The sequence below is a fragment of the Acromyrmex echinatior genome, chromosome 1 (genome assembly GCF_024713525.1).
Source record: "Acromyrmex echinatior isolate Ae372 chromosome 1, ASM2471352v2, whole genome shotgun sequence".
NCBI lineage: Eukaryota > Metazoa > Arthropoda > Insecta > Hymenoptera > Formicidae > Acromyrmex > Acromyrmex echinatior.
This window is the reverse complement of record NC_141852.1, coordinates 15,061,208-15,084,561: the sequence shown is the minus strand read 5'-3', so window position 1 is coordinate 15,084,561 and position 23,354 is coordinate 15,061,208. Positions and strand designations below refer to the sequence as shown.

At 30.0% G+C, this 23,354-nt stretch overlaps 1 protein-coding gene across 9 annotated transcripts in view; it reads right to left on the bottom strand.

Moving 5' to 3' along the window:
* Trpgamma (Transient receptor potential cation channel gamma) overlaps positions 1-23,354 on the bottom strand; it is a 126,428-nt gene that overhangs the window by 95,584 nt on the left and 7,490 nt on the right. For 7 of the 9 annotated variants that reach the window (XM_087413864.1, XM_087413889.1, XM_087413895.1 and 4 more), the window contains 2 exons: positions 22,948-22,991; positions 1,003-1,056 (listed from right to left, as the gene is read on the bottom strand). The gene's annotated coding sequence lies outside the window, so the exon portion shown is untranslated. Of the gene's footprint in view, positions 1-1,002; positions 1,057-19,955; positions 20,494-22,947; positions 22,992-23,354 lie in introns of those variants that run through there. The other 2 variants (XM_087413872.1, XM_011057624.2) reach the window with 2 other exon arrangements.

Here is a 23,354-nt window from a genome sequence, read left to right as displayed (position 1 = left end):
ATGATTATAATTAATAAATGAATTATAATGATTATAATTATAGATCAATTATAAAAGTTTTATATTACATATAATCGAATAAACTATTTTACAGTTATAGTTATACTATAAAATAGTTCATTGAACTACGTGTATATTAATTTTATATATAAAACTTGTATATCTGTCACCTGTACAATTATCACTACTATGTTTCTTTTTTGAAGTTTAACTTTACACGTTTGTACAATTAAATGTAGTAAAAGTATAACTAATCGATATTTAAGTCCAGCAGACTCAGATATTTTCCTCAATTGTGTGTAAAAAATTGCTCATAACAAATCTTTTTCACATAATTTTAAATTAATGTCTTATAATCTTTCCTTCAATTTTAACCTTAAAAATAAAAAAATCGTTTAATTACAAAGACACATTAATTCAACACTTCAATGAGTGAATATCGGTTAATATTATGGTTGATATTATGTCTCGAATGTTTATAGAATGTAAAAATTAATATTACAAAATAAATACCTAATGATTTCCATATATATATATATGCGACTACGTTTGCAAACCTTCAGTTTCACTTTTAAAAAATTTCTTTTACTTATATATATATATATATATATATATATATATATAGATCTATATATATATATATAGATCTGTTTTCTATAACTGAACTAATATACACTTTTAAAACTTAATGCGAAATAGATAAATATTTGATATCTGCAGGCGAAAGAAAGTTCTAGTACAGTCTAGAAATAAAAAATAGACCCTATATATTATATTTGAAGTCATAGCACCTTCTTTTAAAGAAACAATTTAAAACAAAGAGAAAGACGCGTTATGCTGATCCCGTGTATCTTGAGAGGAGAATTCTGAAAAGAATATTGTCCGAGAGACAGGAGAGATCGCGAGATCTTTCGCATTATGAACATTACCTTTGATAATGGCAAGAATTAATCGCGACCCTTTTTTCATACTCGTCCCCCCGAAATTATTTCTAGACAATACCTTTGTCAGAGCTCGGCCCCATTCATTGGATCAACCCTCACGTCCTCGCCTCACCTAGAACACAGAACATTGTATCCGTAATTAATACGCAGATCACTTATGTAATTAAAAAAGAGTGCGACCGACAACATGTGTCACGAAGTAGCCAATTATGGCAAAGATACTATCTCGCGTCAAAGTATCTCGTATTACATACCATAAAATTATGCAGAATTTTAAAAACCCGCGGGATTCTATGCTTTTTACATTTGATGTTTTCCTTATATAAAGCTGAAAACATACGATTATTCTCTTAACTCTTTCATGATAAAACTTTTTACATTTGAATGAGATTATGAAAGCGACTTCCCTTGGAAAACGCAAAAAATCCTACTAAATTTCTTTACAGAGAGCTTGCTTCTTCAAAAATTATTTAAAAATTGTCAGTATGAAAATAATATTTTACATTCTAGAAATTAATAAATAAATAATTTCATTATCATTTAATTTCAACGTGTCGCATATTTAATTTAATATCTTTACTACTTTTTAATCGAAAATAGTATAATTTAATCGTGCAACAATCTCGCGTCAAGCCTTTTATTCCACGATCTTCTTACGTAAAAACGTTTGAATAATACATTCCAAGAACATAGCGGATGCATGTCTCAAGGGACTCCTTGCGTTCACTATTTCTCTTTAAATCCAGGAATAATAGAGCACGCAAAGTGCAAACACGACCACGAACTAGAGCCGTTGTTGCTTTGTGCAAACCACAAATATCTACATCTCTACGACGCTGAAAATTTCCACTGAAGAAACTTCACAATATGTTCGCATTCATTTACAAACTTAGAAGTTCTCGATTGATGAGACAGTCTCTAGAAAGTATTTCCAAAATATCAATTCCCTTGGATTTCGCTGATTCGATTGGTGAATCGTTTTTATTATTATGACTATATCCCACGACAATAGCCTCATCTTCAAGAGACCGAAATTCCTAGCGGGACTAGGTATATACAAACTCATGGATTGCTTGCAGCTGTTGTGGCACCAAGGCTGCATTTATGTGGGAACTAATCAAAAGAGGATTCCTACGAAATAGTTGTTTAAAAATATTCTAAAATATTGTTATAGTAATATGATTCTCGTTAAAAATAAATCTTTCTCGATATATAAATAATATTTTTTTTTGACATATTTTTGCATAGTGATTCTAAATTTGCCACTATTTTTGCTATTATAATCAAAGAAACCAAAAAATATTTTACCAACCAATAAACAAAAGAGATAAATATAGATAGTAAAATTATTCTACTAACAATTAAAGTATAAATAAAAAACTTATTCAGAATATATATACAAAATAAATAAATATTAAACTTTTTCTTCTTCGGAAATTATATATGATATAAGAGTATTTCTATTTGTGCATTTTCTAATTTTGCTCCAGATTATCGAAACTATTTAATATTATTTGATATAAATAAAAAAGCTTTTTGCATTTGTCGTAATTTTAAAATCTAGTATTTTAGAAATTTATCACACGAAATAGCGCCTTCAAAGACAGACATGAATACTCTGTATAATAAACTGTTTTTCTAATGGTAGAAGGGTTAAATCCTAGTTTCTCGAAGGCTTTGTCGGAAGGAGGCAATATTTGTCTGGCGAGTTACTCTGTTCAGCTGGGAGAATTCTAGCGTTCGATCAAACATTTATATTGGACCGCACTGGGTGCGCCGGATCTCTCTGAGTGAGAATCGAAAAACAGCCTTGAAGGCTTTGCCGTTTTTGCTGGCATATGAGGCTCGTCAATACTCCAAAGCAAATATACCCAGCTTAAACTTAGTTGTCGTTCATTAGAGCGGAGTACAGCTACGTTAATCGAGCTGGCGTACGCAGCTGAGAAATGCATAGTTCGTTGAATTATCATGACAAATAACTCACGCCTCGGAATTTCCTGCTTCTCTAATGCGTGCAAAATCATATTTAGGTCGGAATACTGACGAAACATATAATGCACGCTTCTGAGCGATCCTTAACAAGTTATTGTTCGTGTTGTTCTGCCGAGCAAACTTTGTGCACTATCGCTCATTATAAAGACCTAAACGGTGCTACGATGTCGTAATTTAATTTTTATTGCGATGTTCAATATGCTAAACAACGAGAAATAAATAGAAAAATTACATAAAAAATTGGGTACGACTCTCAATTATTGCTAATAATTACATGATTACTAGAGTAAAATAATGTATAATAAGCATATGCAGCATTTAATATCTACATTAATACTAACAAAAGATTTATCATTATCAACTAATTTGCTAATTTACGTGTATAAAATCCACATGTATAAAAATGAGTGATTTTTTTATAGTTAGTGAGTTCTATAATTAGTTCTATAACAGTAAAGTGTTCTATTATATATATATATATATTAGGTGTTGGAATTAATTCGTAGCGTTTTTAATGAAAGAATGTTATTTATTTCACATGAGCATTAAAAAATACATTAATGAAAGTACTTCCCATCACTTGTAAAACGCTACGAATTAATTCCAACACCTAATATATATATGTAAAACACGAATTCATCTGTATGTATTTATAATATCATGACGGACGTGATTTTTGTCTCTGTTCCTGGATAACTTTTCTTATCTGTCTACTCTGTTTAAGGCAGGATTTGTTTTCAAGAGTCTTTAAAGCAAATTGTCTTATTTTGTATACATCACTATATAATTACAAAACCATTATAATCCCAGGTAGACACGCAGTGACATCTTTTTGCCTTCAGTACAAGGATTAAATTCTCTTTGGGTGGATATTAAATGAGCGATTACCGCATAAAGGTGACGTGGGCGGCGGATCTTGTGTATATGTATGCCTGCGTAAGGATTATTATTCAATTTCGTAACGACATAGTCTCAGCAAGAGACCAGAGACTATTTACACAATGTCGATATTAAATTCTATTTTTGTAAGTCCGTTTCAGAATCAAACTCCGTGAGTCTACATAATCGATATTTCGTTCGCGAAACGAAAAAAAAAGAATTTACCGCGAAGGGGCAGATGGTATATACGATACGCGATAAAATTTTCTCGTTCGTTCGCTTGTCGGTTTCAATTTCGTGTAATTAACGAGACGGGATTAGCGACGGAATGGCAGAGGATGGAAGAGGGAGAAAACCGATGAAAAGAATGAACGGCTGGAGAGACAAGCGTCCAGATTAGATTTTGAAGATTTAATTAAACGAGCGATGACTCCGAAAATTTAACAACTTTTGCATTTTTCTTTTTTCCCTACTATACATTTGAATTTAACGTATCTTTTCGTATTTTGTTATGTTGCAGTACCTACATATAAAGCATCCATCAAAAGTGATTATTCACTTTTATTTTTTAATCAAATGAAAATAGTTTAAAATTTTACGTTGTTTTAATTAAATCCTTTGGATTTAGAAAATAAGAATGAATTATTTAACACGTGTACTAATAAAAAAATAATTGCTATTACTACAACTTAACTATAATTTATAATTGGTACCAATTATATGTATTTTTTTGGAATGTATATTTTACTAATAATAACTAACAATGATAATTTAGTAATAATTTTTGGAATATTTAAATATATACATTTATTATATATTTTAGAATTATAAATATAACTTATTGCTAATTATAATAATCCATCCATTCAATGGCGCGTTATACGATTCAAATCGAACCCGGAAGCTTTTTTAAATGAGGTTTCGAAACAATAATTTTTCCGAAAAGTGGTTGTTAGTCTAATGACCGAGCCCCAACGATGCATATTTGTATCTACTGATATATGGGAACTACAGTTTAATGTCAAATCCGGCGCTGATCAAAGGTATCTTAATCAGGTGGTGGCCATTCTCGACTCCTTAATGCGAAATGTGGGCGTAGATGGGACTGACCCGGATTTATAGATCGCGAGTCAATCGTATCGAGCTACAGCAAGCCACTCGACACCTCAACATTAGTATAACTATAAAACTATATAGTAATAACTATAAAACTAGCGCTCCTAATTATTTTACCATGCAATTATAGTTACAAATACAAAACACTTTTTTTGGTATGACTGTGTAAACACAAGATGTATTATATCAAGATGCATTCTCAGGCATTTCCTTTGCATTTTGAATTCCGATTTAAACATCGATTCAAGCATATACCTATTGCATTTTGAACTCGCAGATCAAGAGAGAGAATTCAGTTAATATCCGGTACGACCGTATCTCCTTCAGTCAAGAATAATCGAGATGAAGATATCGGAGACTGAGGAAATCAAAAGCACCATTGCACCATTGATCTAATCATCAAATGAATGTAACAGAATTTCTTGTGCCAACATCACTAAATCTTACATTATTAAAAAAAAAAGTGATGTTAGAATAGATTTATTTAGATTTGGTTTTCTTTCTCATTTTCTACTCTTCTCTAAAACATGCGAGCACATTTTATTATGAGAAGGCAATGCAATTTCTCTTGGCTCGTGAGCAATATTTTAATTTTCATATATCTTATACGGCTGCTCTGAACTTTGTGTTTTCATATTTTGAAGAATATATATATATATATACTCTTTACATTTTATGACGAATATCGCGGCCATGTTTGCCGACTATTTCTTCCAACATTCTCGTCGATATTCATGTCTTCCTGTTGTCGATTTGGTAGGCACACGTATTCACACAGGTGAACAAATATCGGCGAAAATAGAAACGCGAATCGACGAAACGAGAAATTTACATTTTCTTTAGATTGAACAGCGAATATCTGAAGTTTTCAAAGCTCATTTTAATATAAAATCAATTGTAATTATAATATTTATACATTGTTAATTGAAATTCTGTTATTAAAATAAACAAATGATAAAAACATATAAAATATTTTTGATTCTTTAGATCCAGAAAGAATCTTTTAACTTTTTAAAAATAACAATTATTATCTTTTTCACTTTGCAATACAATATACAATAAATATTATAAAAAAAACCTATTGCGGACCTGTGCGTATTTCAAATAATACTCGAAAATACTAAAGTTTTAATCCAGAATGAAACTCGCTAACAATTTGTCCGTTCCATTTACAAATGCATCGATCGAATGAATAACCACGATTGCTCTGTTGGGTAGATTTCGGAGCAACAAGTCTCGCGTGATTCGTTACGTAGATAGATTTCAAACGACCAGGCATGTAAATCTTGATAAATAATTAACTTTATCAAAACGATTTATTGAGAGAAATTCACATGTCTATAATTAATTATGTTTATAACAGAGACAATTCATTGATAACGAGATATCGCGAAAAAGAGGACATAACATCTAAATTATATCATGATTTATATTTATATTTACATTTTACGAGTCTTTATTATTTTACGAGTTTAAATTGGAGATTAGATAAATGCACAGAACAGTAGACTGAATTTGTATACTTCTCTTGTTTCGAATGTTGCTATTTAACGCTGCCTTGACTTTGAAATATCATGATAAAGTATGATGACAATTACTGCGCGTAATAATATTATACAGAATAATAATACACGAATGTTTTAAGCAGGTTAGATAATTCACGAGGGCAAGATCCAATACGAAAGGACACAGTGGACACCCAATTATGGTGGGTTTAGAGATTCAGTCATTGTGGCCTCCTGGGCCCACTAACGCTTATGCTGCTACAAATCCCAAGTCTCATTATGAAGATCAATATCATGGGTTCTGATCTATTGTTGTTTACACATGTATAAACGCAATGTACATACATTAAATTACGCACAAAATCTCAATTTCATCCGTAAAAGGAACTTAATCGTTCAAAATTGTCTCAGTCACATTGTTCATGATGCAATTCACAGATAATTAGCGACTAATCATAAATAGCTGAATAACATTATCAACAAATCCCAAATTTTGAAACGCGTGCCACAAATTCATTCATCGTTTCGGTTTATGCTAGACTTTTATGAAATATTAACTTTATATTAAATTTTGAATACTTTTTCTAAATCTTTCCTTTTTGGATCATGATTTTTATAGCCGTTTGTGTCTGAAACATATATTTGATAAAAGTGAAAAGAAATTGCGAGAAATGCAGCCGATTAATTTTTTCCTTAATTTAATGTTACTCATAAATTATATATAACGTTAAAATTTAATTTAAAATAATTCTTCTTAAAAAATGAAAATGGTATTGAAAAAATTAGTAGTGACGTATGAAACTTAATAATATATGTAACATGTCATTAATTAAAAAAATATATATATATATATATTGTTTCCTCGATTGTTTTATATCAATTATTCTTTAAAAAAATAAAATATATACATATGAGCAATACAAAAATTAAGTGATATTTCGCGAAAAAAATAATTTTCATAATTTTATAATACATTAATCAAATATAAAAAATTTCAAGATAAAAAGAGATTGGAACCACATTTTCAGCTTTAATTGCAGATATTAAATTTTAAAAATAATAATATTCATTTTTCTGATTCAGCTTCTTTTTTCTTCCATCTTCCTCTTCTAAATATATGATTAATATAATATCATGTTCAATCAAATTATTTTTGTAAGAGAATCGTATCACTTTAACATATGTAATACATGTGACAAGTATTGAAAAAAATTTCTGTAAAAGTGTTTCGTAGCCTGCACGGTCTGAATCTTCACATCACTCGTCAAAGTACCGCGATTCCCAAATCGAATAGGTCAGACGGAGTAATTTTTTAAAAGCGTTTTGTAAAAATAAATTCGATATCTTCAAAATTTAATATTTCGTTTGCGATGATGCAATGATTATTATATATTCGGTTATTAATCGATGCTTCGTTTTTATTAATATGAGAGAAAAATTAAAAAATACAATATAATAAGCATTACGACATAAAGCAGAGGGAATTAACGTCAAGTATCAATCTCTAAAGCGCCTTTATGGAGAATATAAAAAATAGGGAATCTCCTTCTCTTGGGTGTTGTTAATATCTGATGTCGCGCCAAGATTGTCTGGAACGAGCGATACTCGATGTGTCGAGCAAGAAGGAACGTGAACCTTGATGACAAAATCACCCGAATGGGCGGAGGGGATCAATGAGGATGGCGACGCCCGTCCGGGGCGCCGATGCCTGGCTACGCGTCGCGACGCTCCTCGAGTTCTTGCACGCTGCGCAAACATTTGTTGTGGAGAAAAGGTACACCGAAAGTCGAGAGATCGAGTCGACAGAGATCGGTTCGATAACTACGCGCTCACAATGAGATGAAATGAGCGTATGTCTTAGACAAGCGCGATTAAATCGCAGTCAAAGTAAAATTCGCCAGCGAATTGAACAAGATGCAACGAAACGTAATTGATTACGATAATTCCTGGGATGTATCGTTTATCGAAATTTCTGCAGGAGCACAAGTAACATGCACGAGATGCTTGCGATATACTTCGCTTATATTTACATCGTCGAGCTGCGCTGCGTTCTAATCTGCATTCGCATTGGACCGCGATGCAAATTGCGAGCATGCAAATGGCAACAAGATAGCCGCGTGCGGCGATACACCCGTCCGATGCAGAAGTAAATCGGTAGCATAGGAGCAATCTCGCATAGAAACGCGACGGGGTGGGACACTACATACGTAGATTACGCGCCAGTCGTGTCTATATTGCACTTTATTCATTGGCTGCCGATTGTTTCTGCCAATGCGAGAGCCCTTGTGCGAACTCCTAATCCCATGGATTTCCCCGAGCGAATATCGTTACGCATCGATACAACGCGCATATTACGCACAGCTTAAACGCAAAAGCCATCCGTGGGCGGAATGTAATCGCGGTGCATAAAAGCAGGACGCACGTAAGAAATAGCATAACTCAAAAATAAACGATCTGTAATTCGTGAAAGAAAATACAATCAATAATTTTATGTGTGTTGTGTATTCCGATGTATATAGGTAAGTTTCTTCAACATTTCCTATACGGCATATAAAATTATAGATAGAATTCTGTTTTATCTAAAATCTATTTTATATGTAAGTTTTCTAAAGTAAGAGATAAAAATTTTTAAAAATGAAAATAAATTGTACAAGAATTGGAAAAATAAGATTTTGCTTTCTTACTGTGTAAAATCTATATTGAATATTGAGATAATATATGTATATAACTTGAATTCAGATAGCAAATAACCGGTTTTTATAAGATTTTGTCTTTTACTATGTAAAATTTACATTTAATAATGTTAATATAATTATGTAATATATAATGTGAGATAACTTGAAGTCAGCAAATATTAAACTATTTATTTTATAAAAGATCATTCTATTAATATTAATAGCGTTATCCTGAAAAAAACTTTTAAATCTATCTTATATTGCGTAAGTTTTCTAAAGTGGAAGATAAAAATAAAAACTTAAGAAGATAAAATAAATTATGCAAGAATTGGATAAATAAAGTTTTACCTTATATTGTATAAAATCCTCGATATAGAAAATTTATAATCAAATATAAATATATGTATAATGATATATAAAATACATATATAAAATATATATATTTTTTTTTCTTTCTCTTGTTATACATATAATCTTTGTAATTTATATATATATAGAAAAAAATAATAAGAATAAATGAAAAATGATTAAAAGAATAATTTTTGCATTTTTTTTTACAAAAAGTAATATTGTGATTACAGTGTACAATATTCTATATATAATTACATAGGTATGTATTAGGTGTTGGAATTAATTCGTAGCGTTTTACAAGTGGGAAGTACTTTCATTAATGTATTTTTTAATGCTCATGTGAAATAAATAACATTCTTTCATTAAAAACGCTACGAATTAATTCCAACACCTAATATAATTTTATAATATGATCATATATACAATTTTTCTCCTTTATATAAATGTTTTATTTCTTATAAAAAAACACAATTCAAAAATTATCCTTTTAATTATTATTTTTCAATTCAATTATTTTTCTTGTACATACAAATCGAGATTATACAAGAGAAAGCAAACATATATGGGTACACTTATAATTATATATTTATACTCGATTATACATGAACTTTCTCTACCAGGTTTACATTAAATATTAAGATAATTATGTAATATTTTATGCACGATAACTTGAAAGTTCAACGAATATAAAATAATTGATCTTTAAAAGATCATTCTGACAACTTTAAAAGCGTTATTATAAAAAATGTAATTTTTCATCAAAGTGATTTAGACTAACTTTCCGTAATTTTTAAACTGTTAAATATATCGATTTGAAATTTTTATATTGTTTCTATTCAATAATATACAAAAGTTTAAATCGATTAAATTAACACGATCATAAAAGCTCTCAACGTATCAAATCTTATAAATTATAAACATTTTTGCATTAAGCTGAGTTGCTCGTAGAAAGTTTCTGATATGCTGTTCTTGCTAAAAAGTCAACTTTGCACAAACGTTATTATAAACGAATGTCGCCGGCGACGCCGCGACGTAGCGCGTTTGTGTAATTAGTTTTACGGTACGGTGAGCTCGAGTATGGGTGCATCGTTAAAATCGCGAAAGGGCTATTTATCGTCGTTGAAATAGCGGAGACATTCTCGACTCAATGACACAAAAGCCGCTGTAATGGATCCAGATGACCTGAATAATTAAATGCCTAGATAATCCCGATCTCAGATCCGAAGAATTATAGATATATATAGGATAATAAGAGAAATTTCCAAATGACGAGTTCCGAGCCGAAAGTTGAAGGAAGTAATGTGACATTAAAAAATGGACTAGAGCGAAAATTCTACGGAAGAACCTTGCCTTTTGCGCATGAGTGCAGTGAACTTTAACAAGAATTTTAATATCTGCCAACGTCGAGCAGTCGATGTGTCCTCAGTCTTTTTAAGAAAGAAAACTTTGTTGGCGACAAAGATATAATTATATAATGGCGATCTCTTCGTTATTTATCCTACGTTCTTCAATTTACAAGTTTGTTCCTCCTGCTTTAATTAATATGTACTTCTCTCTTAGTATACTTCTCTTAGTATACTTCTCATTACGGCGTTTTTATTCTCGTGAAGAGGTATAAGAACAAAGTTTTATTTAATACATTTTTATCGATATATTTTAATTTTCCCCACTTTTCATACTCGAGAAAAATTCATATTCTATTACACAAAACATCATTCCCCGCAATTTACTCCACAACAATTATTTTTTAATGTAATTACAAAATATTAAAAACTAAAGTATTCTTCAGTTTTCAGAGAAATTAATTTATGCAGAAAAATGTCTCGTAATCCCTTAAATGTGAAAGTAGCAAATCAATTATTATTTTTTGATTACAGCAGATTTCCCTTTCATTAATTAAATGTGTGTAAGATAATCCAAAGTTTTTCTTTCAAAAATTCTTCTTTGAAGTAAACTTTTATTTGATAAAATATTTATATTGAAAAATAATGATATTTTAATAACAGTCGGTCGATACTTATAATCACAATGCAAATTAAATATAAAAAGATATATGTTTTATCAAAATTTTATTTAAGTGTATAATAATATAATATTCTATCATATTCAAAAAAAAAAAAAAGAGAATATTCAGAAAGAACAATTTTGCTAAAATATTTAGAAATTTAGCTAAATATAGATCCGAAAATAATTCTGTTGAAACATCAAAATATAATTATATAGAACATTCAAACTCTGGTTACTAAAATGTCTAAGTTTTTTGCTCACCGTACTTGAGACTCTTACATAATTATTTTAATGGTTCAACAAATTATTTTCTCTCTCTCTCTCTCTCTCTCTCTCTCTCTCTCTCTCTCTCTCTGTATCTATATAACTATGTATTATATAAATCGGTACCTTCATAGCTAAATTTTTACAACTATGTATCATTCAACTATGTATCAAATTTATATAACTTTGTATCATACAAATCTGTATCTATATAGTTAAATTTTTAAATATTTTAGATTGTTCTTTCCGTGTATGATTCATCGCATGATTCATAACATTTTAACACTATATATATTTGTTAAATTTTAATATTTTTTTATAGATTTTAATATATCAGCATTATTATTTTTCTAAAATATGATCAAATTATTAGGCAAATTGATAGGCAATTTAATTTGTGATATGATAGAAAGTCAGTTTCAAACCGAAAAATCAGTTCAGCACGCAATTTAGCAGAATTTGATACGTATAGATGTGTCACCAAAATCCGAACAAATCGAACAATTTCTTTAAACAAAATGTTTTTAATGAAAAATTAAATATTACAAAAAATCCTTTTACATGGCACTTGGGGGATCCCTGTAGAACACAATTATTCGATATATTCCCCATTAGCTTGAATGCCGGCTTCTATTCTCGATCTGAAGCGTTCGCACGCACGCTGTAATGTAGCGCTATCCATGCCGTCGAATGCTATCTCAATAGCGGTCCTTAATGACGTCACATTAGGATGCCGAGACTTGTTTGTGACCCTTTCAACTACGCTTCATATGTAGTCCAAGGGGTTTAAATCTAGTCTGTTGGGAGGCCAGAATTCCTTGGACCAAAACATATCGACATTATCTGAGAGCCAATTTTGAATCAAGTGACCCGTATGAGCCAGTGCACCATCCTGTTGAAAAATGGTCTTCTGGACGCCAATTTCCATCCACGGCTTCACTACATCCATCAGAACGCGCAACAATTGCCCTGCATCCGAAATCAGCGCTTGAGCCCTTTCAACGACTGCGAGGATCCTCGCGATGCGTTCTTTCGAGTGACTCTTCCTCGCTGGCATACTAGAACCTTCGTTGGACTGTTCTAAAGCCATATATTTTGCCACAACGTCATAAACGATTGATCTCGGATCCAAAGAACTGAATTATTTCTGTTGCTAAGCGCTCAGCGCGAAGGCCTTCGATGATCGCTCTTCGATTATATTCTGCACTTGGTTTCAATATCACGGTCATTTTGAGAATATGACTGTTTATTAAAAGCATCAAGCTTTCTCGGACGCCAACAACCTGGCGGAGTCAGAATAATATAGCGGAAAATTTAAATTGAAATTTTTGGTGACGCACCCCGTAGTATATTCACATCAAATTATTTAAGCATCAAAAATCGAGCTTTGACTATTATGGGTTTTCCTATTAATGGTGTATATATAGTATATTGAATGCTTTGACTAAAAGAAAGTCAAAAGAAAAACTGTCCAACCTTAAGCTCTTATACCAGAATCAAGTAGTCTTATTCCATATTTTATGAATAATTCAAGGAAGTTTAAGCCTTTTCCCAAAACCAGAAAGGCAGATCCGCTTACGCTAGTCATTCAGGTTAAACTTCGGACGAAACGCATTTTTCTTCTTTACAACTTTACTGCAAATCGCCTGGCACGAGCACATTTTACAATAAAGTTTACGAACGTCATCGTAGCTCAACTGCAATGTGGAGAAACGTCGCGAAGAACAGGCGATAAAGTCGCGAGAGTGATTGACGCACATGAAGGCACGCGCGATTCTCATGCATAAACGTGGAAACGCGCATTATTTTCGAGAAAGTAGAAACATTTAAATCGTATCAATCGCTTCAGTCGCGTCGCAAAACACCGGCGACACGTGACAAAGTGCAAAAATGTATTGCGCGAGGAGAATACATATAGGTACATATAGCTATATTTTCCCGCGATATGTAAATTTACAAGATGTGCAAAAATCCTACACATAAAATACTATAAAATATAACTTGAAGGATGAATACAACTGTATGCTGTAAATGTAAAATAACAAAAAATAATGAATTACAATTTATACAAAACAATTATAATGAATTACAAAACATTTACATCTCTGTTCTATTTTAATTCTCTGTTTTCAAATTTACAGATATTTCATATTTCAATAATTCTTATTGCAAAATTGCAACGTGCCAGAAGTTTCGAAGAGAACGTCAGACAGCATCAATATTTGTAATATTCACAATACAAGATAAATATAAAAATGTCAATATCTTATTAAATTTCAGCATCCTTCCAGTCACGCGGCGCGCAACATCGAGTACACGTGCACAGTTCAAAAGCAAGAAAAATCTATAAACGGACACTTTTACTGGAAAACGCCCATACATAGATTCCTTTGGATTCGAGCAAACATGTCGAAATCGATCAAACGCAGATTGACACGTAAATAAACAAATCGATGTATTCGCGATTCACTTCGATTATCTTGAGAACGATAAATCATGAATCCGCGATTCCATTACTTGTATTTTTAGTAGCTTTTGACTTCACTTTCGTGATCGTAATCGTGACCGTGACACGAAATGCTAGCGTATCTTTTGCAGAGCTATCCTGCAAAATTTAGTGCACAAGGGCAAAATATGAAAGCAATCCGGTGTGAAATATATCGAAACATTTCTCGTTAGTGACGCGAAGAGAGATACATGTCTCTTTCATATGAAAATAAATAGTTGCTTTCTAACGACGCACGAAAGAACAGTTTTCTTAAAGTACTTAAAAATTTAGCTACATAAATATAGATTTGATAATTTTTTTTTTTGTTAGATTATTAAAATAAATGTGTAGAGGACTAAAATTATCAGCTATATTCTTTTAAGAGTATGTGTACTCTTTTTTGAGATCGTAAAACTAAATATTTATAAAATTATATCAATAAGAATTGTAAAAAAATTATGTCAATAGAAATTGTAGAAATTTTATTTTATTAAGTACTTACATTTAACTCATAAATAATTATAACTATTTCATCCATCCTAAAATTATCATTTGATCTTAAAAAATGTACAATGTATTCTTTTCTTATATTTTTTTTTTTTTACTCAGATATGGTAACTTTTTTGTAAAGCACTCAAATGAGCTATCAGAATATCAAAACTTTTACAGCATTGCTCATCAAGTTTTAGTATTCTATATAATTATTTTGATGTTCCAACAAAATATTTCTAGATCTGACCTAAGTTTTTAAATATTTCAACAAAAATATTCTGCATGAATCCAAAATACATTTTGTCATATTGATAACTGCTACATTAAAAAAAAAACTGTCTTTTTAGGAGCACATAAAAAACCTGCGAGAAGTTAAAACCTTTCAAATCTTTTAAATCTTTTAAAATCTTCCCTACTTCACCGAACTTTCTCGACATTATAACTATGCGTACTTTAGTTACTTTAATACTTCAAATAAAATCGAGTCACATTAATTTATAGAGTGCTAATAAAAAAATGAGAAGTTTAAGATTCTTATAAAAATAGATAGGCAATAGAACATTGTTTTTCAGTTGATTTCTATTAAACCTTGTTTTAACAAGTTTCGTGCAGATTAAAGTTTAATTACCGAAATAATTAACGTACCGTAAAGTGAAAAGTTGCAATGACTAAGTTAAAACAATGTCCTTCTGTCACCTTTACACAGAAAAAAAAGTCGACTCCAAGTTGATCAAAGAATCCGTAGTTGGAAAGTAGTGCCACGATAAATCTTAGAGACTTTATATAGAGTAACCTAAGTACATTTTCTTTCAACTAGGCTTCATTTGATCATTTTCGTTTCGATTTTTCTTTAATCGAAGTTTGATCGAATTACATTTTCTTCCATCTATTTAACTTAATTTAAAGTATTTTTATTTTAAAATTAATTTTATCTAATAAAAATTCTATTCAGACAAACTGTCTTTGAAATTGTGCAAAAAAAAAAAAGATATTTCGTTTAGTTACATTTTTAGAACTTAAATCAAGAAAATATTAAATAATTTAATATTAAATTTAAAATATTAAGTAAATTTCCAATTGCGTCAGATCTTAAATATTAATTTAATTAATAGATCCACGAATAAAAGAAAGTACGACAAAAAATCAAAAGTATCCAGTACAATTTAAAAAAAAAGTTAATAATTTAGAAAATAAATACTCGTTACGATTCCAGTTTTTTCGCGATTTCCCCGCGCTTCGTTTACATCATGTTCCTTATTCGTCATCTCCCGAGAGCGATAGGTGTGTAACAGAAGGCGAGGTAATTAGATGACACCAACTTGAATTTATGACTCACGATTCCCCGTGCGTGTAGGCCATATTTTTTACCAGTGGGAAATAGTACTGCGTACTTGAGAATCGCACGAATAGAGAATAGTGAGCATTACAACGTGAAATTAGCGCAATGTAATTAATATTCGCGGCACATCATATTGCTACCTTTACATTACGCAGGAAAATATATATTATATAGGGAATACTTTCAACAGTAATTTATTATGTTAGAAATTTAAATGTCACAATTTGCTATAAGCATTTTGCTAACCTCCTGAAATATATCAAAACATCTTTACAATGAAGATTTACGCATCCAGGATTTTATAAAGTATAATAATATAATAATTAATTTAAAATTTACAAACATTTAATTCTCGTAAAAGATACTACCGTTCAAAAATTTCCGCACACATTCTGTATTTAAGAATTTCGTAAATATATTGGGTCATCTAAAAAGTATCCGCGGTTTTTTGTCACTAGATGTGTGTTGATGGTCATATATCTAGTGACAAAGTACCGCGGATACTTTTTAGATGACCCAATATATTTCATAAAATAAAGACTAAAAAATACAGTTTACGCATGCATTATATTTTTTAATTTATTACATATTTTTACTAAAATTAGAAAAAAGGACTGATTTTTTTCTGAAATTTTTTACTCTTTCAAATTTAATCCCTTTGAATTTTGATAATAGAAACAAAATTCTTGGTATTCTATCGATAAATTCTTCAAGTATCTTAATTTAAGATTTGTGTTTTGGCACTTAATTTCTGTGAGAATATATATATATATTGCTTACATTCTCTTATTGTTAGTCGCCATGATAAAAGAATTTATTGATGTCTAACGCAAAATTTGAAATTTTGATTTTTCTTTCAACTAATATTCTATCTAATTTGTCTTGTGAATTTATTTATAATTTCCATTTATAATTATTTTTCGGCAATTCACGACTTCATTGAATATTTCTGTGACCAAAAATAATATTATAATTTCATATTTTATAAACAAAAAATGAATATTAACAAAAACATAAAATATGCTGAAATTTTTGAGCGGTAGTGTAATCGTAAACTCAAATTAAAACACTGCCCGTAAAAATGCTAAAAAGTTTTCTTTCATAATTGCTTATTAATATATATTTCATATTCTTTGTGACACACCAAATAAATTTTTCTTTCTTTCTTTCTCATTGCGTTTAAGAGACATTATTTTTTTTTTATATTTGTAACAATGAGATATACACATATCTCATGAGAACATATATTTAATTCAGTTAAAATCTATTGAATACTATCTTCAAGTAGCACCAACATTATGTTATGTAACCCCAGACTAGAAATTCGGAACTCGAACTCCTCCTGACAGTTTTCTTGACAATAAGAGCATCCTTAACTAGCAAACCGCCGAAAGTTAAATTAACTTTCTCCGACACTTCGCAGTAGTATTGTCTCTTTTGTCGATAGTTTGATCAAATCCTACATAAGACACCTCTCAAGATTTTTCCTCCCGATATATCGAGGGACCAGGATAACATTGTATAGCGAGAAATCACGAAAGATTAGAGGGGAACAGACACGAAAGAGACGAATGTGTATCAAAGCACAATTTTGGAAGTTGGCTGACGATGAGCTCTAACTAAGTTCAGTTCCGCAAAATTGGCCCCGCGACAAGAACTTCGGAAGAACTGTAGTTATGAACGCAACCTAGCGATGTTAATCAAGAAGTTGCAGCGACGAGGTCGTAAACGTCGCGGACAGGCAATCCTTTTTTGTCGCTATGCTGTATCGCATGCTGCCTGATAAAATATTTAGGTAGGACGAAAGTCCGCGCGCGGAGCATTATTTTCAAAATTCGCGAAGAATCCGTGGAGTATATGTATTCGCATAAATTGCGAACACGTAATAGTAATAAGAAACGCAATAGCGTTATCTTTTCCATACATTCATCTCTGTATAATGATTACTCGCAAATTATTTCAGATTATTGTAACTCTCTTCATGTCGGGGAAGATTTCATTGTATGTTACGATTCACTATAATATACGTTAATCAAGCTTATCAGTCTTAATGCGTAAATTAATTTCCAAATGATTAACGATCGAGATTACATTATTTGCGTTCATAAACGTACTGATTATATTTAGATTATATTACCACAAATATACTACTGAGGGATTATTATTAAATTCTAATATGTACGTTTGAAATGTGTTCATTTATTTCAGGCATATTGAAAGAAAAGTGTGATTATAATTGCATGGTAAATAATTATGATTAAAAGCTCCATTTTTATAATATTATTATTGTAATGTTAGAAATAATATATAATTATAGTTCCATATATATAAAAAATATATGGTTGGCGCTGAAAATGATTATAATTCATAGTTTAAAATGTTTAAGTACAATATAATTACATTAGTTTAAATAATTTTTGCAAGAAAAAGAAATATATTTTAAAGCTCTGAGTTTGAATTTGTTGTCAAAAAAATTCCACCAGGTCAAATTTTAAAGATGTAACTCATTTTTAAGATATAGCATAAGATGTCTTTCCGAATAATTTAAATTCGACAAATGATGCAAATGAGCAAGATGAATGTTTCCACCAAAATTTGATGATAATCGAGAAATGTTAACAGAGAAAGAGAGGGATACTGAATCGAGAATCAGATGCTAGGCTGGTAAATTCTAATATGTGAAATCGAATCCAAGTCATATAAAAAACAAAAATTATACTTGTGATTTGTTTTCTAATTTCAATAAAACTTCATTATATTGGAAAAAAAATGTTTTTTCTTATATTTCAAAAACCGGATCTAGAAAATATTTTGATGGAAAAATTGCTCAGCGAAAAAAAAAATTATCCTAAGTCTTTATATCACTTTTGCATAAAATTTTGTAAACAAGTGTAATTATTTGACCATGTTTATTGCTATTATTGCTATAATATTAGTAATAATTATTATATTTATACTTCTATATATCAAAAATATATAATATAATTATAATCCCAAGTATTAAACACTTTTCTCTCAGTGCATACCTAAATATAAAAATAGGTTTGCACTGTGATTATAAACAATTTTATCGAAATAAATTATATAGTAATGTAATTCACTTACAAGATTGCTAATAAATGACAAAACGTTAGAGGCTGATGGTTTTCAGATTTAAACAGTCTGTTGCAATTGTGGATGCAAATGGGTTAACATGATTTCGCGAGGCATAGTACCTGGAGATTACATGAATCCATAGAGGCTAATAAAACACGATGTAATATTGATCTGTGCTGCAGTTTCTACAGTATTAAACCGTTAATGACAGTAGTTTTGATAAGTGCATCGTCAAACGGATTTCCGTAGAAGAGGCCGACTATATTAAACAATTAATACCGCGAGATCTGAACATCTTGCGCGTCATATTTAATATTATGGATATTGCAATGCCGAGTGAATAGGAGATTGGGAAGTAAACCGGGATTATTAAATTAAGAACTCTCAGTGACCCACTTCCACTCACTTGAATTTACTCCGCTGACTCTTCGCGCCGTCAAAAAGGAGCGTCTCTTATTCGCCACCGCTATATTTTCTCCGAGAAGTGGGGAGCGCTCCGAAGATAAAAAACGAAAAAAACCCTATAAAACGATTCACGTTCTCGTCAAAGTTTAACAGAAGTCGAAACGATTCGACATCTTTATCGAACTCAAAACGATTCGAAATTCGTTCTTTTTCTTTTTTTTTGTTCTACTTTTTTCGTGCTCCAAAAAAGTCAAAGATTGCATTCTACAAAATATTAATTTTTTCTCAGAAACGTCAATTTTAAGTAATAATTTCGAAGTTAAATTAAAAATATATATCTCTCCGTTCGCTCCGCACACGCCTTGGCTCTGCACGCGTGTACGCGGATGCAGCAATACTGACCTTGACTTTCCGACATCTCCGGGCGGCGATGGATCTTGACTGTCTCCTGAGTGCCTCCAGAGGAACGCGTTGCCTTCAGAATCCGCGCCGGCAAGGTGCACCACCACGACACAGCGGAACCACCACCACTTCTTGCCCCCCGCGTTAAAGCTTCAAAAGATAAAAGCTGATAACTGGTTTCCAGTTCCGCTCGCGTGCAACCGATTAAACGCGATCTCACGAGCGAGAGAGATGATCACTGAGAGTCGAAGATTAGGAGGAAAACGAGAGGATGTAAAAAAATTGCGACCGGCTGAGGTTACGGTGTATTCGATACGAAGGGACGCACGCGGACGCACCACTCTTTCTCGTTCCTTCTCCCGCAACGGCACCAACGAATCGGTCGCGGCACGGCTTGGGCGGTGACTGAGCGCGAGGACCGAGGCGTCCCGGCACTCTCTCGGAATCACCCCCACTTCCACCCTGGTCTTCTCGCGATATCATGCGGACAGATAGATAATACCTGCCGGAATTCCCTCTCCTCTCGCACCCTCCTGTTACCAATATGATTGGAAAGTTTCCCTTTTGCTGCTCTTAACCTTTGTCTTATTTGATATTAAGTCCTAACAATATGGAAGACTTCATGTCTTCTATGTGATATTAATATTTTCTAAATCTATTGAATAATTTTCTACTTCAATTTGCTACGAAAAAATATATAATAATTTTCGTTAAAAGCAATTCTTTTTCAAACAGAAATGTAAAAAGTAGTATATTTGTTTCTTAGCTAAAAGAGATTAGATATATATAAATAGAGATTAGATATATATATATATAAGAGATTAGATATATATAAATTAAAAAAATAATTTATTCAATAGAGATATTAATTCATTTCTTATATTAGCATAAGTAACTAAATTTTGTGAAACTCTCTGAATATGTATAAAATATATAGTGTTAAAATGTGTGCGTAAAATAACATTTTTCAGCATCTTTTAAAAAGTAATCAATGTTAAGTGTTAATTAAATACTATGCTTTAATCTGAAACTGTTAGTGTATCGTTAAAGTTGTAATTATTGATTTAATATTACATATAAATTTATGTTGATATAAATCCTGATATAAATTGTATAACTATACATATATTCAATAATTCTTCTTTATACTATCTATATATATATATATATATATATATATATATATATATATATATATAACTATTATATATATATATATAAAGATTAATATTCTAATTAAATTATAATATTATTATAATTATAACTAAATATATAAATTAGAACCATTTACATAATCCATTATTAAATTTAGAATATTAAATTATTCATTTGATATATCGGTATCTATCAATCTTATCTAAAAAATGCATTATGCATAATATAAGCTTTTATTATTTATTTTTATCGTAAATTATAAAAGCAGTAAGATCGAAGTATATATATATATATATATATATATATATATATATTAATTTTGTCATACATTAATACATAAAAATACAATTATTTTATATTTGCAGTTCTAACTAAATGATTATTTAATAAAAACATTCTTTAAGTATATGTAAATCCCATTGATATTTCTATTCACAAAAATAGACAACTTAATCTTTCAGTAAATAGATTTAAACTTCGCTTCTTTCAAAACTTCGCTTAGAAAGTTAATATCTGTCACGTTAAGCAAGCCTATCTTTATGTCAGTATAATGTGACCGACCATTCACTACCAAATTCAACTTATCGATTATTAATATACAACACGATGCAGTATTATTAATTTTTTATGGTTTAGTTCGTAAGAACAAAATCACGTAAAATGACATCAATAAGATGTTATTAAAAACCACCAGTTCATGATAAATTTTCATAACAAGCGAGCTCGCAGATAATTCAATATTATTGATTGTCTTCGATCAACAGAAATGCAATTTCAGAAATACATAATACACTATACAGTAAATATTTGTAACTTACGAAACATGAAAATTTATAAATTGTAAAATAAATTTTGTTGAATATCTAGATATTTATCAGACCGGAAACCGTTGATAATATCAGGACTCTTCAATATATCTCTATAAATAAAATATCGCATGATTATTATGAGATACAATACAACATCCAAATTGAATTACCTTTAAAAGCTATTAAACAAATTAAATGAAAACAAATATCTTAACTTATTTTAATTCCAATAAATAATTAAAATTAATTTTATTTTATGTTAAAAAATTTTGACATTTCAAGAATTTCAATATTACTCAAACATGCCATTAATCAACTTTGTGAGATAATCTATTTATACAATTTTTTATTCCACAATGAAATATTTGTTGAATCCACGATATTTTACTTTGTTTCGAGCCTTGATTCATAAATCAAGCTACCAATAAATGAACGCGCTATATATAAAAGATTAGAATAACATATCATCACAAAAATAAATGTAATAAATATTCATAAACGCATCTCTCTTTTAAATAAAATAATTGACATGCGCTATGTCAACTATAAAAAATATTTACTGTACTTTTTTCTAGTGATATATGTATATTAACAAAATCCTTTTTATTTTTTGTTTGCCGATTAATTTTTTTCTACGAAACATTTTCTATCACCATTTCCCTGTATATCACACAATATATATATTTACAAATCTATCTATAAATTATAAGCAATTAATGTATCTCGTAATTAGTATTTTATTAATAATCGAATAATAAAATATCTAAACGTGTAACAATAAATAATATAAAATAATGCAGTCATCCATCGAAGCATAATAATTATGTTAAGATCTAGAATTAAAGATTTATTCTAATATGTTCTAGCCCACTCATTTTAAGACATAAATGAATCTATGAGACATTAAATTTTACATTACTGTCAACAAAAAATATATATAACTCTATCTAGATATACCATATTTATGAAATTCCTTTTTCACAGATCGATTATTTCACAATTTAAAATAAAAATTATTTATCACTCACAGGTAAGATGTGCAATAGCAGAGTTATAAATTGCGTTCGTTGAACTGTAACATAAAAATATATACAAATTATTACAATGTTTGAGATAATTAATATTCTAAAAAATAATTGTTACATGTATTAAGTTTTTTGTTTGTTTTTTAATAGAATTTATTAAATTATATTATGACTTTCTCGAAAATAAAAAAATATTAAAATTTTATAAAATAAAATTTGAGTCTTATATCCATATGATTTAAATAATGTAAATTCTGAACATATTAGAAATATATAGATTATAGATAAATGTCCATTTATGAAATTAGTTGTATATGCGTAGGTGCGAATGTCTCAGAAAATATTATACTTAATACATATTATAAATTTTTTATTATTTCAAATACCCTTTTTAAAGTACATAACATCAA